Source organism: Choloepus didactylus, chromosome 18 (genome assembly GCF_015220235.1).
Source record: "Choloepus didactylus isolate mChoDid1 chromosome 18, mChoDid1.pri, whole genome shotgun sequence".
NCBI lineage: Eukaryota > Metazoa > Chordata > Mammalia > Pilosa > Megalonychidae > Choloepus > Choloepus didactylus.
Window position 1 is genome coordinate 75,551,474 of NC_051324.1, and position 8,421 is coordinate 75,559,894.

The following is an 8,421-nucleotide window of genomic DNA, read 5'->3' on the forward strand; positions in this document are numbered from 1 at the left end:
CTATGTGGCTTGCGTCCAATTGTTCTTGGACAAGGGCTTGGAGTGCAACTAATTTATGCGTGCGAAGGGGCCACTGCTCCACCCATATAGGTTCCTCAGTATCCCACTGCAGAGGAACGGGCGCTGGAGGTGTTAAACGAGCAGTGGCGCACATTATTGGGGGGGCTGCGTGGTAAGCACTGCCCCAGAGGCGGCGAGGATGTCACGGCCCCATAAAATTTGGTCTATGGTGTGGAGGAACAACGGGCGGAAGGTGCCTGAGTGGCCTTCTTCATCTTCCCACTTAATGGGTCTCATGGCCTGAAGAGAGGTGGAGGTACCAGTGGCTCCCACTACTGAGGGACCATCGAGAACCATGCACATGGTGGCATACTGAGCGGGCATGCAAGAGACTTCTGCCCCTGAATCGAGTGTGCCCGTGTACCATTGCCCCCCTATTCTTAATTTACGAGTAGGCTTTTCCGGAGTGATAGGGACTGTCCAGAGAAGCGTTTTATTGCCGGTGAGGTGATTAGTTTTATTAGAACCGGCCGGCACGCTGCCTCTTAGGGGCGGGGCTGAGGCTTGCCCCGCTTGGAGTTTAAAGCTTGCTCAGCGTTTTGGCGCTGATTGACACCAGGGCAGCGGCAGAGGTTTTTGGGGTTATTTTTACAATCGCGCGCCCAGTGATAGCCACGCTGGCAGCGTGGGCAAGGAGTGGGGGGGGGCGCCCATTGCGCTGCATGAAAGGCGGGCGGTTGACTTCTGCATTGGGGCACTCCCGGGCAAAATGGCCGCTCTGCCCGCACTTAAAGCAACCGGTGGTGGCGGCTAAGGCGGCAGTGACAGCGCCAGAGACAGCCTGGGCTAGGGACGCGGCAGCTGGGTCAAAGGCGCTGCAGGCGAGTATCCAATCCCATAGGCTCTTCTCCCGCAAGGGAAGAATAGCCTGCTTGCAAGGGGGATTGGCTCCCTCGAGAACGAGTTCTCGAGCGAGAGCCAGTTGGGCCTGGGGATCATTAACCTTTCGAGCGCAGGTTTCTTCAACCCTAGAGACAAAGGTGGCAGAAGGCTCATTTGGCTCCTGGAGGAGCTTGGTGAATTTAGTAGGCCGACAGGCGGAACAGTTGGCAAAAGCTCGCAAGGCGATTCCCCGAAGGATAGGCCAAAAGGTGGCAGGCGCATTAATATAGGCGGATGCATGTATAAACGCTCCCGTGCCCAAGTAGGCTTCGGGGTGATGATAGACTCCAGTGGCTGCGTCTTGCTCGCTTTGCTTAGCTGCTTCTGCCTGGAAGTGAGCACGCCAGTCAACAAACTGGCCGGGGTTAAGAATGGAACGGGCAAGCGAGGCCCAGTCTTGGGGGAGGCAAAAGTCCATGGCGATATCCTGTAGTAATTGGGAAGCGTATGGGCTACCTAACCCGTCCTCCTTGACGGCCCTGCGAAGCTGCTTAATAGTATCAGAGTCAATGGGATACCAGTCATACGGTTTCTGTGGGGTGGGGGTAAGGTTAAGAGGAAAGCAGCGAAAAGCACGAGAGAAAGGAGGACGCGCTTGCAGAGGGCCTGGCGCGGGAGTGGGGGTAGGGGGAGCGTTGCCCCAAGGGTTGCCTTGAGGTGTAGAAGGCAGCCAGGGGTTGTTAGACGGCAGGGTGGGAGGAGCGGCGGCAGCTGCCGGTAGCGGCTCCGAGGGGGAGCTCGCCGGAGGGGGAGGCGGGAGTGGGAGGCCCCAAGCGTCGCAAGACGGCGGCGCGGTAGGCGTGGCTAAGACACAAGATGGTGGACTAGCTCCGCCCTGTGAAAGGGCGGGGTCCAAGGCACAAGATGGCGGACTAGCTCTGCCCTATGAAAGGGCGGGGTCTAAGGCACAAGATGGTGGACTAGCTCCGCCCTGTGAAAGGGAGGGGCCTAAGGCACAAGATGGCGGACTAGCTCCGCCCTGTGAAAGGGCGGGGTCTAAGGCACAAGATGGTGGACTAACTCCGCCCTGTGGAAGGGCGGGGTAAAGCGCATGCGGTTTCCTGCCCGGCTTAGGGCTGACGTCATCACTAGAGCACTTCCTCCCCTCAGTAGAAGAAGAAGGAGGAAGTTCGCCATTTTGGAGCAATCTGGGGGGGCGGTTGCAAAGAGGCACAGGGCGCCAAACAAAGAAACAAAGACACAAAGGACCACAGCAAAGTAATGGAGGGGAAGAGGGAAAGCTACTGGAGGAAGAGTGTTAGGAGGAATGGGGGGATATAGGAAGAGAAGACGAAAGGTAGTCGGGGGCAAAAGCCAGGTTAATGCGGGAAAGGAAGAGCGGCCTGGGCGCGGAGGGGCGTGGGAGAGGCGGCTCCGGACGTGGAGCGGCAAGGGAGAGGCGGCTCCGCGGGGCGGCGAGGGAGAGGCGGCCCTTACCTTGCAGGCGAGGAGAAGGGGAGTTGGAGAGGCGTCCGGGCGAGCGGGTGGTTTTACTGGACCGCTGTGTGGAGAGGACCTGCCCCACGTTGGGCGCCAGTTGCGGTCGCTGTTGACTCTTTTGGGGGGGGGGGGGTGGCGGCCGGTTGCTAAATCCTATGCTCTCGGGATTGCTCGGAGGGTACCGGCGGCGGGGGCTCTTTCCCGGAGGCGAGGGCGAGGCGGGGGACTGGGCCCGGTCCCCGGCGGTGGCGTGCAAGGTGTGGAGGGCGGCGAGAAGGAACAGGCGGGACACGTTTCTTTTAGGGTGAGGAAGCCAAGAGAGTTTATTAGGGGAGAGTACAAGCTTATATCGGGCGGTTTAGAGGGCGGGGTAGCTGTAGAGGTTAAAGGCTTGGATTGGTTCTGAGAGGGCGCGGAGGTTGTTTGAAAAGGGGCGGGAGTTGCTCCGGTAACGAAGAGGGTGGAGGGTGCGGGTAAGGCACGGGGGGGGGGGTGTTTTCTCCGGCAAGCCCTCCCCAACGGTTGTACTTTGGGGTGAGGAAATGGGGCCTCCATTCGGCTCCACTTTCTCAGGCCCAGGGGGCCGTGGAGGGCGCTACCAGCCGTGCCCCACTACCTTTCCTAGGGGCTGATCAGTTCCCCTGGCCCAGGCCCACCAAGTCGGAACTCGATAACAGTGTCCCGCATCCCACATAGGGGGAGGGTAGTGAGTTGATTTGCAGAGTTGGGCTTAAAGAGAGAGACTGCATCTGAGCAACAGAAGAGGTTCCCTGGGGCGACTCTTAGGCATTAATTATAACAAAGGCTTAACTTTGCCATTACAGAGATAAGTTTCATAAGGGCAAACATGAAGATCAAGGGCTTGGTTTCATAAATTGGGAGCCCGCATTGCTTAACAGAATAGCAGGAAATCCCCAGGTGGAGAAGTTTAATGGTTCCACATTTTTTTCCTCCAGTCCCTCAAGGGATTTGCAAATACTTTTTCATCTTCTGCCCCAAATCCTCTGAAATGCATCAGGGTATTACATTAACCTGTACAGAATATCAAGGGCTCATTTCCTACTCTAGGTTCCTTAGAAGTAGGCTGTTTAAATAGACTGACCAGAGAGGTCAAATTAGAGAGTGTACTAAAGAATATTTAAATTTTGGACAAAATAAACATCTCTTCTGTTGGTCTCACACAGACATTAAAGTTTTAAAATACAGACAATATCATCTTTTACCTGTATCCTGGTTTACCTTAGTCCTAACCAGATCAGCTTCATTCACATTTCTAATTGAAGTCTGATCTCTTTTTCAGCTTCTTTAACAGTTGCTGTGTAGAGTCACGCCGACTTTCAGAGCTGGAGAACTCTCACTCAGAGTCTCAGGTGTCAAACAGGTACCCAAAGTTCCAGGGCACTGCTAGGTTATACACAAAGAGCTCAGCATCTCAGAAATAACAGTGAAAGCTCAGAAGTAAATGCAACTGCTGTATGAGATTACAGTCTGGACCCTAATTTTCTCATAAACATTTCTAAATGAAGATGTTTTTAGAAATAAAAACATTTGACAGTTGACTTATATTGGGGTCATAAACCACAAACTCTAGCAGAGGTTTTGTCCTGTCATACCTTTACACGTCTACCAGGGTTATGTTAATTAACAGGTAGAACATAACTTATATACTTGCTTTGCTTCTCTTTTAAAGTCTCTTTTTGTTGAAGATGAAATTTTGTTGAAGATACATAGCTGACCACATGTACTTATAGAGAAGCATTAGAGCAAAGCAGTGTAACTGACAAGTAAATTTGGTTGTTTCCAGGATCTGTAATCTTTTTCTAAGAATAACTAAAACCATGACTAACAAGATCATACTGTTGTCTAACTTCATGCAGATCAGTATCAGATACAACATGGACAGTGAGAACATTATCATAGGAATTTTATACTATCTCTAACTCTATGAATAACATTTCACCCATAGAGATTTAGCTAACAGGATAGAAAATCCCTTTTAATTATCGTAATACTTTCCAAACATTTCCTATGTAATATATTAAACTATTTTAGCTCCTTACTTTTACAAGGTGAAAGAACAAATCCTTTGCAACAATTTTCCTCTAACATTGAGAAGACTTGTCTTCTGGAACAAAGGATGAGAAGGCCAGCATAAACATCAACAAGGACATTATTCTGATATGACGTAAAATCTTTATCTTCTAGGCAGCGTTCTCAGATGGTTAAGAAAAACTTTTTATAACCTTTCATTAAGAGCACACCAATAACCCACATTATTTTAATACAGAGAAAACTAAGCTCCAGCTTGGTATGAATACACAGTTTGACAAAAACTCTTTAAAAATATTATAAACAAGCCTATCAAATTTTTGGTCAGCATCAACCATGACAGACAGAATTCACTTTTACAAACCTTCTGCAATTTTCCATAACCATTCAGGTCTTGGCTTATATATTAAAACTAGCCATTTTACTTTAGGACAAACCATATTCCCTTAGAGAAGCTTATCAAATTTTAGTCAGCATTGACTACAGTAAACCAAATTCACTTTCCTAAACCTTCTACAACTTTCCATATCCTTTCAGCCAACAAACAAAATTCACTTTCACAAAATTTCTACAACTTTCCATACTCACTGAGCCTTTACACATTCTCGAAGATAAAACTAAACACTTTAACAAAGCACATTGTGTATATCTTACATACCTGCATACTTTAAGTTACCAAAAAGATTTTTAATACTGTCCTTAAACATCTTACAAAACATAATTATTTTTTAAATAAAGTTTGTCAAAATAATAACTTAATTTCATTAAACACAAACTTATACATATTTACCATAATAAAGATCTAATGGATATGATGCTAGCTTATTTTATTAGTAAACTTGTAAACATTTAGGGAGAGCATAGCTACATAGAATAAAATTATAGTTGTTTGATTTAAAAAGTCATCCTAGCTCCCTCCGTTGCTTTTTCTAGCTTCCGTGAGGACGATGCTCCGCAGACTCGGCGCCCGCCGGATCTGTACCCCACTTCCCTGCGACCGAGTGGTGAAGATGGCCTCAGGAGTGCAAGTTGCTGATGAAGTATGTCGCATTTTTTATGACATGAAAGTTCGGAAGTGCTCTGCACCAGAAGAAATCAAGAAAAGAAAGAAGGCTGTCATTTTTTTGTCTCAGTGCAGACAAGAAGTGCATCATTGTAGAAGCAGGCAAAGAGATCTTGGTTGGAGATGTAGGGGTGACCATAACCGATCCTTTCAAGCATTTCGTGGGAATGCTTCCTGAAAAAGATTGTCGCTATGCTTTGTATGATGCAAGCTTTGAAACCAAGGAATCCAGAAAAGAGGAGTTGATGTTTTTTTTTGTGGGCACCAGAACTAGCACCTCTGAAAAGTAAAATGATCTACGCGAGCTCCAAGGATGCAATCAAAAAGAAATTTCAAGGCATAAAACACGAGTGTCAAGCAAATGGGCCAGAAGACCTCAATCGGGCTTGCATTGCTGAAAAGCTAGATGGATCCTTAATTGTAGCTTTTGAAGGATGCCCTGTGTAGATCGTCATTCAGTGCCACAAATCAAAAGCTTCCGTGTTTAATGTTATCCTCTTGCTATATAAGTAAAGCAAATATACTTAGGCCAGGGTCTCACTGAAGGGGAGCTGTCTTGTCATCTTCTAGAAGAAACTAAATATTTTATAAACATGTGCAAATGGCCCTAAATAAATCTAAAGTCTAAAGTATGTTATCGGTGGGAAATTAAATTCTTATTGGCCAAATGCCTGTTTTGATGAGTTGGCTTGTAAAGATTACTGTTACGCTTAGGATTTTTAATGGTGCAGTTCATTAAACAATACAAGGCTGTATGAAGAGAATTATTCTATCTTTAACCTTGGCAGTTCCTTTGTCTATTTGGCTTGGAGAATTGGTCATAGTTTGATTATAATATTGACCCAAATGCTTTATATTCTTCCTTGAGCTTAACTAATGGGAAAGAATTCTCTTCACCACATTTAATGATACTAATACACTAACTGCAGTAAGACTGAGTCAGGCAGTCTTCATTTCTACCCAGTGTGTAACGGAGACTGCCCCAAAATTGCCTACACTCACAGTAAACACTGATATTGCCGAGCACTATTTTGAGCACATAGTGGGAATCCAGGAAGCAGCTCCCTGTGCCTGAGCTCCCCATGCGCTAGCTGGGAGACTGTCTGGTAGCGTCACCTTGCATCTTGGAAATCATGGTATGTCCTGAGGAAGATGTACAATATCTGGAACAGTTAATTGGCTTCTCGTGCAAATTAGGGCTCCATTGTAACATCCTTGGTTATTGTGAACAGCATGATGACAGGTCAAGACACCTGTGAGAGGCATTAACTGTGCCTCCTCCAGAACTTTGCTGCTACTGGTACAATCGGGTGTGGGGGAACATGAAATAAAGGTTTACTTTGGAGCCTCAGAAAAAAAAAAAAAGTCATCATAAAAACCAGAATAGGACTAGACTTTGTCACTTCATCTTTCTGGTTATATTTGCCTTTTAATTCCTTCTATTGGAGGTTTAAAAAAGCTACTTCATAATACCCCAAATTATGGGCACCTTCGAAAGCATACTGAATACCAAGCTCTGGAAAACATACTACAATTGTCTAATTTGTCCCAAGAATAAATCCAGGAAAACTTTTCCATAGCTCTCAAGGATATTTTCTTTTATTTACTGAAATTTGGCAATTACATGTTATTCAATTCCTCCTATCCCAAGGCTAATTATATTTTAATAATGATTTGTTTACTATGGTTACCATTGCAAAGGTATTATTAGAAAAAAATAATTTTAAGTGGGGAATTCTTTCAGAACAAACAAGGCCTATTCCTCAGCATTTCCTCTGTGCCTACCATTGCTAATCCCAGGCCCAGTAGAAAGAATTCTGAATGAGGACCCCCCCCCTCTCCATCTCCCTGCACCAGCCCTTCCCCCACGGCTGCCCTAACTGGCTCATTCATATCCAGCCAAGGTCTAAGAGGCCCTGAGGGCAGGGACAGGTGAGACAGAATGAACGAGGCCTGCTCTGCTGAACTTGGATTTAAAAGTTTTAAATGAGGGTGGTGGGATTTAAGACTCCTAAGGTGGCCTTAGTGTTGATGAGAGTGCCTAGGCCCTTCTTTTATTTGTTTCCAAGTATTAGATCCATTTTGCGTAAAGCCATGACCTGGACAATTGGAAAAGTCTTGGCTATTTCCCAAGGCAACCCTCTGCTGCCTTTGGGAAATTTCAGAGGGCGTTTCTTTCCAATGTCCAGTTTGTTTACAGTAATTACAAAATCTAAAGCTTTGAACCCTGGGGCTTGGAGAGTTTTTTCCTTTTTCTCTGGGACTTCAGGAGTACTAATTTATTTATTTATATAAAAGTGCTTGTTTATCTTTAACCAATTCAAATAGAGTTCTTTAAGAATTTTTTTGTTAATTTGCTATTACCATCCGGAGGTTTGAAAATACACATTGAACAAGCAGAGAATCACAAATAGAAAGTTAGTCACACAAAAAACAGAAATACATAAATATACTGTTGAGAGGGACAAACAAAGGACTGAACATCCATCATCTCATCCCATTTCTGCTCTCTCTTGCAGAGTCACTAACTATACCACAGTATTCTTCTCTAGAGAGCCATTCTCAGGCCATTTCTCTCCTGATACTAAATTGTATGAGGCCAGACTGTTATAGAAGTAAACGATTTTTTGTTTTTCCATAGGTTTGTAACTAAAATCATTCCAGTTTTTCAAAATTTAGCACAAAGGGCTATATTCAGGAAAGCTATTAGAATTAGAATTTTCCATTTAAAAGAATTTCTGCAATCAGTAACCAATTAGGAATACCTGAACAATACAAATGCAGTAATACACCAATGAACAAAATTTTTTTTCATCTTATAAAAGTGTTTATTATAAAATTTTCAAGCATGTACAGGAGTAGAGAGAATAATTTTTAAAATCCCCACCCTACCCCAGGCATTTACCACCTTGCTTCGATTGACATTA

The 8,421-nt window shown here is 45.4% G+C and overlaps 1 pseudogene; it reads left to right on the forward strand.

Moving 5' to 3' along the window:
- Positions 1–3,630: 3,630 nt before the first annotated feature.
- Positions 3,631–6,126, forward strand: LOC119514939 (annotated as a pseudogene).
- The last annotated feature ends 2,295 nt before the right edge of the window (positions 6,127–8,421 follow it).